Raw genomic sequence first — 15,308 nt, forward strand, 5'->3', positions numbered from 1 at the left:
GAACACAGTGGTTTCAACCAAGGACCACTTTACTGGCTGGCAAGCACTCTACCACTGAGCTATACCCCCATGACAACAGGATTATAGAATTGTGATCTCCAGGACTTTGAAGGACAGACCCTGCTTCATCGAGCTCCTTTGCCATTCCCAGACCACAGGTGGTTTTAAAAATGGGGTTTGATTAAACGTCTTAAATGTGGTAAACACCACAGCTTGCACACCCACCGATATAGCTTCTCCCACTGACATAGCTGCCACCTCCTGGGGAAGTGGATTAACTGCACCCCCAGGAAAACTCTCCCATCAGCACAGAGCAGTGGTTCTCAAGCTGTGGGTCGGGACCCCAAAGTGGGTCATTACCCTGTTTTAATGCGGTTGCCAGGGCTGGCATTAGGCTTGTTTGGGCCTGGGGCTGAAACCAAAAGTCTGAGCCCCACCAACCAGGGCTGAATCCCTCAAGCTTCGGTTTTGCCCTCCCCCAACTGGGGCAGGGCTCAGGCTTTGACTCCCCCCAGTGTGGAGGGGCTTGGTGCTTGGTCCCTCTTTCCAGGGCCAAGTAAGTTTTTTGGCAGAAGGGGGTTGCAGTGAAAGGAAGTTTGAGAAACCCTGGCATAGAGCATCTCCATTACTGAGCTGCAGCAGCACAGACTCACTGTTTGAAATGTTGACTTGTCCTTAGCCTCTGCATACATCTAGGCTTGGCTCCCTGCGGCACCATGGGTGATCAGACACTGAAAGTGCAGCCATGGAGACATCACACACCAGCCTTGTCTAGTTGGCAAGAATCAAACCTCTACAGAAAGACGCCCATTGCTTTCAAACCCAGCTCCCTAAGCCCTCAGCCACAACCACTTAACACAGGGGCCTTTCTACACTCTGGTTCTGTTCTCACTGAAGGGTCATTTCCAATTGTTTGCTCAGACCAGCTTCCCCAGCACACTCACTGCTGTGCAGCTCTGTACGTGTGGCCATGGCCGAACAGCAATGGCTGGAGCATGATTAGAGTGTGTTTGTGGTTAATGATGTTGTATGTTAATGTTGCTATAGCTTGTTCATTCCCTGGCTTGGCAATTCAGACAGTCCCTTTTCCTGGCGTATTGCCTGTACGACGAACAAAACACAAAAACAAGACAACTTTCAGTTTTCCAAAATAATTCAGATTATCACACAGTCTCTTACTCTTTAACCAATAACTTCACCTATAATTTCACTTTAATTGGTAACAATAACATATTCAAAGATCACAAATTCTTGTCTTATATATTAGTTTTCTTTTAATCCCCATTGCCAACAACTGAACCCTGGTTCTTATTGTGGTTTGTCCCAACGTAGGTCCCAACCATTTCTGTGAGTTCATATATCTCTGGTTCTTCTGCCACGTGTGTTCGTAGAAGGGGTCTTCTATGTCGGAATGTTTGCATCATGGAGAAAAATACCTCTCTTTTCACACTTTTTAATCTTTCAAAGTAGGAGGAGTTAGAGAAGTAATGTAAATGTATAAAACACAAGAGAAAACTAAGGTCTGGTCCACACTAAAGACATTTATTGGGATAACTATATTGCTTAGGGCTGTAAAAAATCCAGTTACACAGCCCTAATCCCCTTGGGTAGATAGAGCTACATGAGCGGGAGAGCTTCTCCTGCCAACATAGCCAACACCGCTTGCAAGGGTTGGACTAATCAAGTCCGATGGGAGAAATCTCTCCCATTGGCTTAGAGCGTTTGTAATAGCAGTGCAGCTACATTGGTGCAGCTGTGCCAACATCAGCTTTATTGTGTAGCCACAGCGTCAGACACAAAACCATAGAATCAGGACTCAACATGCATGTATCCGGAAGTCTGAAATTGGAGCCTGACAGATTCGTTGCCTCATTGGTTACCATCATTTCTACAGCCTGAAAGTCCTTGTTACCCAATCAGGCAGCCAGTTTGGGATCCACAGGGAAAGACTGTCCTATGAAGCACTCTCTCTTTGCATCCAAACAGTGAAAGATGACTGTTCTCAATCTAACCCTGGCATCCTTTGGAAGTGTAATCAGTGACACTGAACTAGGAAGTGGAGTTGCACAATCAATTTTCCTTGGGTCACCATCGCTTCCTTTACCGGGGTGGAAACCAAGAACTGGGTGTGGACTCTTTCAACCTCAGCTCTTTCCAAATCCTTGGTCTTGGATAGGGTAAATTTACACTTCTCTGAAGTAGAATCCTTTACAAAACCACTTCAAATCTCAGCAGTGTTAATGAGGAATGGCTTCCTGAAACATGCCCAAGCTTTTCTTTAATTTGGTGGCACAGGTCCAGAGAAGGGACCGGATACAGGCCTAGAGCAGAATCTTCGTTAGTTACCAGAGCTGGAGAGTCTATTAAAAATGGCTATTTTTCTGAAGATATTACATTTTCAACACTGGTTTAATTTTATACAGATCTTTAGCTCCTACAAAAGATAAATTTGACAAAAAAACTCCACTTCTATTTCCTCAACATCTGTGTCATGAAGGGCAGCATTTCCCATACCACAGGATTAGCTAGGAGAGATCTTCTGTAGGGCCTGAGTTACAAAGGCTTTGGGAACCAAACACATGGGCATTTTGCCTAGTTCAAAATCACTTACCATGGAATTCTCTTCCCAGATCATCTGAGACAATATTGCCTTAAACAACTGAAATACACTGTGATCAGATGCACTTCCTTCAGTTAGTTGGGGTTCTGCTGTTGTTCACCATTTCTGAGTGGAGATTTTAAATCACCGCTGTTTCCTTGTTAGCCTGTCCAGTAAATTAGAGAGTTCTCTCCTGTTGATAGAACTGCACTTCAACTTTCTCTATGTCATCATGGAGGGATGGGGAAAAAGCAAAGCTGAAATCATAAATGAGGACTTTAGCTAAGGGTCATTGTCTTAAATTCTCCAATACATCTGAGCTACATCCTATCAAACTGAACTAATATCCAATTGGGTGACCAAATAGCCTTCAGGAAAGATAGAAACCCACATCACATAGAGAGAATACATTACAAAGAAAGTATCAAGTCAAATTCCAGAGCAGGTTACATTTGATTATTCAGAATCGGGACAAGAGATTCTCCCATCACATTCTCCTCTGATCCATTCAAACCTGCTTCACTCATCCCTGTCTACATAGTCAGTTATGTTAATTACAACATTTTTAGTATCCTAGCATTCCCATAATGAGGGAAAAACAGCCACCTTGCCAAAAGTGGCTTTACAATAGATGAAACCTGGGATTTAAACTCCAACAACACTGTATTTGGGATCCATTTGAATTCCCCTCCCAGGACTTTGGACACTTTCATCTCCAGTCATAGCGACTCTGATATAGGATTAAAGAAGTCAAAACATCATCTCCAAGCACAGACAATGCAGAATGCTTCATCACATGACACTTTGAGAAGTGGATGGATAGAACGTGATGAAGATAAACTCTACATGGCTCAGGCAAAAGGTAACAGTTCTGCAGTGATGGGGAAGGAGGGAATCTCTGAGTCACCCCATCTCCTTCCAGTGTCACAGAAGCTGTAATTATACTTTTTTCCTGCCCCTGCTCCTCTTCATTTACATGTAATTTGAAAAATTCCCAATATATCTGCTCTTCAGCAAAACCCAGAGCAACGGGAGAACAACTGGCAAGGATACAATCTGTATAGTAGGTGACTAACAATAACTTTGCAATAGGAGGAATGGTATAAATGTGACGCTCCCTGGTTCCTAATAGGAAGGGCACACTCCAATTACTTGTGGGACAATAGAAAGGACAAATAGGTCCATCTCAAAAGAGGGCGAACTGCAAAAGGCAAAAATGGGCCACTCATCTGGACAAGCTGAGGGATAACGGTGCTGCACACAGTTCAAAGAGCTGTAAAAGTTACTATGTGGGAATCAGGAAAAGTTTTAAAGAAAAGAAAGTCTTGATAGCCCTAGAGATTTTTACAAATGTTGATCCCCCTTGCAGATTCTCTGATGGCTAATATGGGCTGACAGCCAAGAGAAGGTTTTCCCACACTCGCTGCATTTATAAGGCGTCTCCCCTGTGTGGATTCTCTGATGGGTAATAAGGTTTGAGCTCCTATTGAAGGTTTTCCCGCACTCACGGCATTCGTAGGGCCTCTCCCCTGTGTGGATCCTCTGATGTCTAGAAAGGGCTGATCTGCGATTGAAGGTTTTCCCGCACTCACTGCATTCATGGGGCCTCTCCCCTGTGTGGATTCTCTGATGGATAAGAAGGGCTGAACTGAAAGTGAAGGTTTTCCCACACTCACTGCAATCAAAGGGCCTCTCCCCTGTGTGGATTCTCTGATGTTCAGAAAGGGTTGAGCTGTTAGTGAAGCATTTTCCACACTCACTGCATTTGTAGGGTCTTTCCCCTGTGTGGATCCTCTGATGTCTAGAAAGGACTGATCTGTGAGTGAAGCTTTTCCTACACTCACGGCATTCATAGGGCCTCTCCCCTGTATGGATTCTCCAATGAACAGAAAGAGCAGACCTGTGAGTGAAGTTTTTCCCACACTCACTGCATTCATAGGGCCTCTCTCCTCTGTGGATTGTTTGATGACTAATAAGGTGGGAGTTGCGATTGAAGGTTTTCCCACACTCACTGCATTCATAGGGACTCTCTCTTCTGTGAATTGTTTGATGCCTAATAAGGTTTGAGCTGCGACTGAAGGTTTTCCCACACTCACTGCATTTGTAGGGCCTCTCCCCTGTGTGGATTCTCTGATGTACAGAAAGGGCTGAGCTGCGAGAGAAGGTTTTTCCACACCCACTGCATGTATTTTTTCTCTTTCGCCTGAGAATTTCCTGCTGTGTTGTGGTTTCCATGAGGACCTTCTGTGTTCCCCAAGAGAAAATACATTTATCCACTTTCTCCTCTGGCTGGTTTCCTTGCTCTCTTTCTGGTCTGTGCTGAATCTCACAGGATTTTCCCTGCTCATGACTCCAGGACACATTCCTTTTCAATCTTTGCGATAATTCTCTGTGTTTAGCCACTTGCTCAACATTTTCCTGCTGAGAATTCTGCTCCTCTTTCTCACATACCCTTGCGTCACCTGCTGTGATAGAGACAGAAACCTCAAACAGGGATAGAAAGGGGAAGGCCAAACCAATACAAGTGCTGGAGAGAGGTCAAATAAAAACAAGAACTGAACTCCTCCAAACTCTTCCTCTAAACAGGAGAGAGGAGGGGATCAATTCAGCCCTCACATCCCATCCAAATTCACAGGAGGAAGGGAGGAAGCTACTGCCTGGTGTCTGCTATGGTTTACAGGAAGCCATGAGCTATATTTACCCTAAGGATACGACCCCTGCTAGGGACAGTAATGAACTGAGAAACCTTCTAAAGGCTTTGTAGGGCATCCCAGATGTTTCCTTCAGGCACTTACAGATTCTGAGGTGGTTTAATGTTTCCTCACCTGTGCAGGGAGCTCTCAGGATCTCTCTTTCCTCTGAACCCTGGAGGTCTGGGACCCATGGCTCTTCCCTTTGTTCCAGCTGGGAGATTATATGAGGTTTGGAAACTGGAAACCCTGCTCAGATGAAAGAAAACAAAGGAGTTCAGTTGATTTCATATGACTGTGTCATAAAAAACACTATTAATTTAACTTCAGTGCTTAGTGTGACCCAGTGTGCCTGGGGAAGTCCACACTGAAAATGGCAAGATCAGAGCAGGCTGAAAAAGGGAGAGCAGATGCTCCCAAAACTGGTGGTTAACACGGAAATTAAATTCACTGATCAGTCACCAACTGTGCTTCTGATCCCCCACACTGGTTATCGAGAAACTGAAAAAAGACATCACACGGCCCCCTTAACTGCATTCCAGTTCTCCGACTCCCAATCAGCACCTAGGTCCGGCACAGTGACAGGTTATTTAAAAACTCTGCTCACATAAACAAAGTGTTCTTCTGACCCCAGAGTCAGCCACATTACCAGGTCTGTATAGCTTTGGATCTTACCCAGAATACTATGATGCCAGCCAATCCTTAGCATCTAAACTAAAGGTTTATAAGCAAGAAAGCATCTAAACTAAAGGTTTATTATAAAAGAAGGAAAGAAAAAGGAAGTTGTTAAAATGGGAAAACAGTCAGATACATTTAGAAATCTATATATCTGGTTCTTAGCAGTATTAGAACATAAGAACATAAGAAAGGCCGTACCGGGTCAGACCAAAGGTCCATCTAGCCCAGTATCTGTCTACCGACAGTGGCCAATGCCAGGTGCCCCTGAGGGAGTGAACCTAACAGGCTATGATCAAGTGATCTCTCTCCTGCCATCCATCTCCATCCTCTGACGAACAGAGGCTAGGGATACTATTCTTACCCATCTTGGCTAATAGCCATTTATGGACTTAGCCACCATGAATTTATCCAGTCCCCTTTTAAATATTGTTATAGTCCTAGCCTTCACAACCTCCTCAGGTAAGGAGTTCCACAAGTATTGGTGAGTTGCTGGCTTGAGAGGCTCTCTGGTACACATCCACATCATTCAGTCCTTTGTTCCACGGTTCAGTTTGTAGAGCAGTTGCTCCAGAGGTAGGAAGAGGGATTGAAGACAAAATGGAGATGATGCAGCTGCCCTTTATATTCCTTTTGCCAAGTGGCTTCTACTTCCTGTGTCCCAAACACAAGCTTCACAGCACATGGCATGGAAAAGCCTTGGAGGTCTCAGTACACAGGCATACCCCTGCATGTCTTGCTGACTCAAGAGGTGTCTCCCCTTGATCTTTTCAATGGGTTCATTGTACAGCTGATGACCCCGGATAGGCCATCGAACAGGCTGGGCAGCACTGATGCCAATATGTCTGGGGGTTTCACTCAGAAACACTACACAAGTCTGGAATACAGATATACCCTACATATCTATAACTCACAATACAAAGATAGACACAAGATTATCAAACTTGGAAAATCATAACATTTTCATTGACACCTTACATGGCATATCTAGCACGATTCATTGCAATTTCATCATATCGGTATTTATAATAAAATAATAATAATATAAAATGTGTCTCAATTCCCTACAGTGTCACTTAATAAACCAGTGAATTCCCAGGACCGGTTCCCCAGGTGTTTGAAGATGCCTAACACCTTGCTTTTGAGGGACTGAAATACCCACATATATGTTGGGAACACACAGACAGACACTGTGCAAGTCTGTGCCCCTATGTTCACTCTTCTAGAAAATTATGATCAATTTTGTTCATAGTATGTGTCAGGGCTGAATCTCCACTCTGTCACTCTGAGTGCAGAAAGTGGGGGGCCGCCAGGATTCTAAAAATTAATTTGTGCAACTCTAGGCTTGTATTAAACCCCCAAAGTTACAGCTTTTCTCTGACCTTGGCTTGGTAAATGCTGCCACCACCCAAATGCAAAAAAACCCCAAACCCTTGGACCCAGGAAGGAGCACTTGAGAATTCTTCCCTCTGGGGTACCCCTCAAGCCCTTTCACCTCCCCTCCGGGAAAGAGCTGAGAAAGAAAACAAAGGATATTAGCTACCAGCTAATCAAACAACATGCACAAACCTCTTAGGACACCAAAAATCCAACCCTGTTCTTAAAAGAGGTAAATTTTATTAAAATTGAAAAGGAAAACAATACATCTGGAACTTAGGCTTTTGCTAGATCTTAAAAGAAACAATTGTTGTAAGCACCCAAAATAGCTTTCTTGGGGGTTCAGCTTAAAGCTTACAAGCAAACAAAAGCATCTGGGATAGCACAGAGGAGCTCCAAAAGCCAAAATAAAAAAATATAAACGTGATTGTGTCTGTCTAAACATTCCCTGTCCAAATAATTTCTTCTAGGGATGGAAGATGAATTTTCAAACCTGCTTCAAGCCATACATAGCATCGCTACTCCGTGTCGCCTTCTCCAGAGAACAACAGACAAAGGGAAAGTTACTGTCCCGTTTTAAAAAGTTCTAGCCTTTCCATTGGCACTTTTGGTCAGGTGCCCACTCCTTTTCTTTTACCTATGGCCTTGTTAACCCTTTACAGGTAAAGCAAGCAGAGAAGTCACACCACCAAGGATTTTACAGCAATCTGGCTGGCTGCGTGTTTATAAAAGGGAGATCCCTCTTCTCCCCTTCATTTATCACTGTATGGCTTGTGAGGTATCATTTTAAAAGACAATCTACTGAATATCCTCCTTAAAATGTGTAGCAACACTGTATGTAAAGTTATGAGATTTTACAGTATGATATTACTGAAAAAGTTGCAACCCTAACCCCAAGTTCGTCAGAGACAGCAAGGAAAACAGCTGGTCAAATAGCCATTCTTCAGGAGGGGAAGGTGTGAAGAAGACATTTACATTCCATCACAGGGACCACTTGAAGCTCATATCTACGACAGCCTGTCACCATGACTCAGCTGAGAACTGGATTTGTTTCTAGTACAAAGGACTGAATTATAAAGAGAGGTGAGGAAAATGCATGAGACTCTCTCTCTCTCTCTCCCCCCTTTCCCTCTGCTCATGACAACTCCTGAAGAACTGAATGTGGGCAGCAGGGGCAGGTTAGAGGGATTCCCGGCTGAAAGGAAAACCAGCCTGTCTCAGCAGATGGTGAGAGAAACATTTGTTTTAAATCATTTTAGCTGGTTAACTTAGACACTAGTTTGTGTTTTATCTTCCACTTCTTTCGTAAACAATTCTGACTTTTATGCCTCCTTACTTGTAGTCACTGAAAATCTTTTTTTTTCCCCTTCAGTAGTTAACAATCTTGGTTTATTGTTTTCTCTAACCAGTGTGGTTGGATTAAAGTGTGTTGGAAACTCCATTTGGAATAACAAGGCTGGTGCATGTCATTTTCCATTGATGAAATAACAGATTTCATATGAGCTCCCACTGTTCAGTAGTGTGCTGGACAGGACAAGATGCACATTTCTGGGGGATGTCTGGGAGCAGAGAATTTTCTGGGGTTCTCCTGTGGGGTACTGTAATTCGGGAGTTGCTGACTAGCAGCACTCAAAACTGTGTAGCTGGGAGCGAGTTACATGCTGGAGACTGCGTGTTACCTGCCCAGGAGTGGCTGCTCTCACAGTAGAGCAGTGTAAAAGGCACCCCAGCCTGGGGAACTGAGGGGACACAGCTGTTCAACACTCCAGATTGTACTGTGCTTAATGTCACAGACACTCAATTTCAAAGTCTCTTAAAACACATAGAAAGTAAATCCATGTCCCAGAAATCGAAGTCTCCAGAGAGAGGGCAAGTCTCCCTGGCTCTGCTTCTTGCTGACAGACAGGTCCAGAGACAAAGAGAGAGTCCTGGGGAAGCTGGAAACATAAGCGTGGGGCTCAGTGCAGAAACGGGACAGGAAGGGCAGTGATATTACTGAATGCAGCATCTCAGCACTACTAGATGTCAGGATAACACACAGTGCAGCCCACTGGAAAACATAATCCCAACTAGACATATAAAATGATGGGGTCTAAATTAGTTATTTCCATTGATTTATATAAGGGCAATAAGATATTCTCTGTATTATTGTTTATCCCTTTTAAAATAATTTCTGACATCCTGTTTGCTTTTTTGACTTCCGCTGCACACTGCTGGATGTCTTCAGAGAACTATCCACAATGACAAAAAGATCTTTTTACTGATCAGCTGTAGCTAAATTTGCCCCCATCATATTGTATGTATAGTTGGGGTCATTTCTTCCAATGTGCATTACTTATCCACGTTAAATTTCATTTGCCATTTTGTTGCCAAATCACTTAGTTTTGTGACATCTTTTTGAACTTCTTCACAGTCTGTTTTGGTCTTAACTATCTTGAGCAGTTTAGTAACATCTGCAAACTTTGCCACCTCACTGTTTACCCCTTTCTCCAGATCATTTATGAATAAGTTGAATAGGATTGGTCCTAGGACTGACTCTTGGGGAACACCACTAGTTACTGCTCTTCATTCTGAAAATTTACCATTTATTCCTACCCTTTGTTCCCTGTCTTTTAACTAGTTCTCAATCCATGAAAAGATCTTCCCTCTTATCCCATGATAACTTCATTTATGTAAGAGCCTTTGGTGAGAGACCTTGTCAAAGGCTTTCTGGAAATCTAAGTACACTATGTCCACTGGATCCCCCTTGTCCACATGTTTGTTGACACATTCAAAGAACTCTAATAGACTAGTAAGGCACGATTTCCCTTTACAGAAACTATGTTGACTTTTGCCCAACAATTTTTGTTCTTCTATGTGCCTGACAATTTTATTCTTTACTATTGTTTCAACTAATTTGCCTGGCACAGACATTAGACTTACCGGTCTGTAATTGCCAGGATCACCTCTAGAGCCCTTTTTAAATATTGGCGTTACATTAGCAATCTTCCAGTCATTGGGTACAGAAGCTGATTTAAAGGACAGGTTACAAACCATAGCTAATAGTTCCCCAATTTCACATTTGAGTTCCTTCAGAACTCTTGGGTAAATACCATCTGGTTCCGGTGACTTGTTACGTTAAATTTATCAATTAGTTCCAAAACCTCTAATGACACTTCAATCTGTGGCAATTCCTCAGATTTGTCACCTACAAAAGGTTTGGGAATCTCCCTAACATCCTCAGCCACGAAGACTGAAGCAAAGAATGCATTTAGTTTCTCCGCAATGACTTTATCGTCTTTAAGGGCTCCTTTTGAATCTCAATCGTCCAGGGGTCCCACTGGTTGTTTAGCAGCTTCCTGCTTTTGATGTACTTAGAAAACATTTTGTTATTACCTTCTGAGTTTTTGGCTAGCTGTTCCTCAAACTCCTTTTTGGCTTTTCTTATTACATTTTTACACTTAATTTGGCAGTACTTATGCTCCCTTCTATATACACGTCACTAGGATCTGACTTCCACTTTTTAAACGATGCCTTTTTATCTCTCACTGCTTCTTTTACATGGTTAAGCCAAGCCACAGTGGCTCTTCTTAGTTCTTTTGCTGTGCTTTTTAATTTGGGGTATACATTTAAGTTGGGCCTCTAATATTGTGTCTTTGAAAAGCGTCTATGCAGCTTGCAGGGATTTCACTCTAGTCACTGTACCTTTTAATTTCTGTTTAACTAGCCCCTCATTTTTGCATAGTTCCCCTTTCTGAAATTAAATGCCACAGTGTTGAGCTGTTCTTCCCACCACAGGAATGTTAAATTTTGTTATATTATGATCACTATTTCCAAGCGGTCCTGTTATGGTTACCTCTTGGACAAGATCCTGCACTCCACTCAGGACTAAATGGAGAGTTGCTTCTCCCCTTGCGGGTTCTTGTACCAGCTGTTCCAAGAAACAGTCATTTAAAGTATCGAGAAATTTTGTCTCTGCATTTTGTCCTGAAGTGACATGTACCCAGTCAATATGGGGATAATTGAAATCTCCCACTATTATGGAGTTCTTTATTTTGTTAGCCTCTCTAATCTCCCTTCGCATTTCATCCTCACTATCACTGTCTTTGACAGGTGGTCGATAATAGATCTCTATTGTTATATTCTTATTAGAGCATGGAATTACTATCCATAGAAATTCTATGGAACATGCAGTTTCATTTAAGATTTTTACTTCATTTGAGTCTACATTTTCTTTAACATACAGTGCCACTCCCCTCCCCACCCCCCTGAGTATGACCTGCTCTGACCTTCAGATGTATTTTGTACCCTGGAATGATTGTGTCCCATTGATTATCCTCACTCCACCAGGTTTCTGTGATGCCTATTATGTCAATATCCTCTTTTAACACGAGGCACTCTAATTCACCCATCTTATTATTTACACTTCTAGCATTTGTGTACACACACTTTAAAAACTTGTCAGTGTTTATTTGTCTGCCCTCTTCTGACGTGTCAGATTCTTTTGTGTGTGAATGCTTCTCATCTGATCTGGCCCCTACTTTATCCTCTTCCAGCCTCTCTTCCTGACTAAAACTAGAAAAAACTCTATCACTACACTCTCCTCTAAGAGAAGTCTCTGTCCGATCCACGTGCTACTCTGCAGCCATTGGCTTTCCCCCATCTCCAAGTTTAAAAACTGCTCTGCAACCTTTTTAACGTTAAGTGCCAGCAGTCTGGATCCACTTTGGTTTAGGTGGAGCCCATCCTTCCTGTATAGGCTCCCCCATCCCCAAAGTTTCCCCAGTTCCTAATAAATCTAAACCCCCTCTCTCTACACCATCATCTCATCCACGCATTGAGACTCCGAAGCTCTTCCTGCCTACCTGGCCCTGCGCGTGGAACTGGGAGCATTTCTGAGAATGCCACCATAGAGGTCCTGGATTTCAGTCTCTTTCCTAGCAGATTAAATTTGGCCTCCAGGACATCTCACTTACCCTTCCCTATGTCATTGGTATCTACATGTACCATGACCACTGGCTCCTCCCCAGCACTACACATAAATCTATCTAGATGCCTTGAGAAATCCACAACCTACGCACCAGGCAGGCAAGTCACCATACGGCTCTCCCGGTCATCACAAACCCAGATATCCTTGTTTCTAATGATCGAATCTCCCATTACTAACAGCTGCGTTTTCTTAATGACTGGAGTTCCCTCCCCCGGTGAGGTAACCTCAGTGTAAGAGGTTACCCCACCACTATCTGGAAGGAGGGTCCCAACTATGAGAAGCTTTCCCTCTGCTCCCGTTGACTGCTCTCATTCCCTGGGCCTTCCATCCTCCTCAACAGTGCGGGGGCTGTCTGACCGGAGTTGGGACAATTCTATAGTGTCCTGGAAAGCCTCATCGACATACTTCTCTGCCTCCCTTAGCTCCTCCAGTTCTAACACCCTGGCCTCCAAAGCCTCCACACGGTCTCTGAGGGCCAGGAGCTCCTTGCACCAAATGCCCACATACATACATAAGAACGGCCGTACCGGGTCAGATCCAAAGGTCCATCTAGCCCAGTATCCTGTCTACCGACAGTGGCCAATGCCAGGTGCCCCAGAGGGAGTGAACCTAACAGGCAATGATCAAGTGATCTCTCTCCTGCCATCCATCTCCATCCTCTGACAAACAGAAGCTAGGGATCCCATTCCTTACCCATCCTGGCTAATAGCTACTGATGGACTTAACCACCATGAATTTATCCAGTTCTCTTTTAAACGCTGCTATAGTCGTAGCCTTCACAACCTCCTCAGGTAAGGAGTTCCACAAGTTTGCTGTGCGCTGCGTGAAGAACTTCCTTTCATTTTCTTTAAACCTGCTGCCTATTAATTTCATCTGGTGACCCCTAGGAAGCTTCTGTTGATTATGCTGCACTTAACCCTCAGTTTTACTTGAGCAAACAGGAGATATCTGACACTGTGGGATACGGCTCCTGTGCTCTGTTCCCAAAGTGTTCTGCAGCAGGGGAGGGTCTCTGGTAGTGTGTGTGTCACTGGCATATTGGGGTGATGCTGAAACAGGGCAGAGTAGAGGTGGCAATGTGGGGCTGGCGTAAACCTTCTCTCTCCATTTCCCCTTCCAAGAACCAAGGGGACAGTAACCCTTACCCAGTGAGGTCACATTCTCATAGTTCTCCTGCATGACATCCCAGTAGAGGGCTCTCTGAGTGGGGTCCAGCAGAGCCCACTCTTCCCTGGTGAAATACACAGCCATCTCCTCGAAGGTCACCGGCCCCTGAAAGAGCAAGAGTCCAACACTCAATACCTGCTGCCCCATTCACAGCCCCACTATTTGTGGGGAGAGGAGCCTATCAAAGGGAAGCCCTGGGTGGATTGCAGTCAACAAAGTCCCACCCCCACCCTGCTCAGAGCATCCCGGAAACATCAGAGTGAGGGGACAAAGAGAGCCCCTTATCTCTCCCAGCAGATCCATCACATACCTACTAGCCACAGACTGATAGAGGAGAGGGAGCCCCTAGCAGGGACCAGGGAGAGATCCCTGGTAGGAAGCCCAACACCCTCCTCATTGTGAGGAGCTGGATATGAAGGGAGGGGAATCTCCCCTAACCCTCACTGGTGGGTGCCCCCTTCATATCTCACAGCAGCCACTGGTTAGTCGGGTCAGGCTCCAGCACTGTGAGTCGGGTCAGTTTTCCCAGCCCCATTCACGTGGGTTATTTTCTGCTTCACAAACTAGAGCATTTCCACCTCCGAACCTCCTGGGTCTGTTCCTAGAATCTAGGCCACTTATTAAACAACTACCAGCAGGTTTGTCACACCCTGTCCTCCTCCCTTTCTCCACCCTGTGCATTTCCTGCCCCGCGCCAATCTCCAAACCAGACTGTGCAAACCTTCCCATCTCCACTGTATTTGCTGTCCCTCTTCCTCCTGTAGGAACCCACCAACCCCCCCCTCAAAAAAATAATCCGTACCTGAGCTGGCTCCACTGCAGCCATTTCTCTTCCCTGTGTCATGGGAGGATGGGATGAGCTGGAGAAAAACATGGACGTCGTTCTGCAGCCCTGGCAGGGCGAGAAGGGCAGTTGTGGGGGTTACAGAACAGGCTTTAGTTAATTTCACATCACGATTCCCCCAGGCCCCTTCCCTGCAGACAGACATCGTAGACTCTGCCATGCTGGGAACATGCTTGATCTCTTTATTACAGTGTAGGCCTGGCCCCTCCTGCCGGGCTAAGCCCACAGAGAGATTTTTAACCTCCCTTCTCCCTCCCCCAATCTTATAACTAAGTCTCTGAACACAAGGCTAGAAAAGAGCAGAACCAAAGGAGTCACTGTGGGGGATTCCCTCGGACACTGACCCCCCGGCAGTCACACCCAGCATGGGGAATATGGAGTCAAGAACCAGCTTTTCCTCTGTCTGAGCCTTTTCTTGATCACTGGAAAGTGATCACTGGAAAGCCCAGGGATGCTGCAATACATGTGTCTGGGTGGACTAGAGAGCTGAAAATCTCTCCCTCCACTCATTTCTCCCACTGCCCCTTTCAGTCTCTCCTTCCCCTGTCCTCTCTGCCTGCCCCTCTGGCTGGGACAGTCCCATTCCTGGGGGCTTTGCTCTCCCATGGCTGGATTTGCTCCTGGCAATTGCTAATGGGAGGAGAGGCTGTTTGTGCAGAGTCACTTTCTTGCCAGTCCCCAGCACTTTCCCAGAGGACTTTCAGTTACCTGGAGTCTGTGGTAGAATTTGTATTAACAGGGCCCAGAGCTGCCCCAAGGGGCTAGGACCAGCTGGAGAAAGTCATCCCCTGGGCCGGGCAGAGAAAAAAGCTTTAATTAAGGTCACATCCCAGCACAGAGCCCCGCTGGGGGAGCAGCAGCTGCTAAGCCTGGTCTCCCAGATCACAATGGAGGCTGCAGTGTCTGACCCAGGAAGCTGAACCCCAATATCCCGGGCAGAGAGGGACAGAGCGTTTGAGCAGCTTCCCTCCTTTAGCTCTCTGGGGA

At 45.0% G+C, this 15,308-nt stretch overlaps 1 long non-coding RNA gene across 1 annotated transcript; it reads right to left on the bottom strand.

The window, feature by feature from the left end:
- Positions 1 to 13,522: 13,522 nt before the first annotated feature.
- On the bottom strand, positions 13,523 to 15,090 carry LOC123358879. Its single transcript, XR_006575784.1, has 3 exons — positions 15,030 to 15,090; positions 14,280 to 14,369; positions 13,523 to 13,582 (listed from the first exon to the last, which is right to left on the bottom strand). It is a non-coding gene; the product is annotated as an uncharacterized LOC123358879 (long non-coding RNA).
- Between the last annotated feature and the right edge of the window lie 218 nt (positions 15,091 to 15,308).

Source organism: Mauremys mutica, unplaced genomic scaffold (assembly GCF_020497125.1).
Source record: "Mauremys mutica isolate MM-2020 ecotype Southern unplaced genomic scaffold, ASM2049712v1 Super-Scaffold_100099, whole genome shotgun sequence".
Classification (NCBI taxonomy): Eukaryota; Metazoa; Chordata; order Testudines; family Geoemydidae; genus Mauremys; species Mauremys mutica.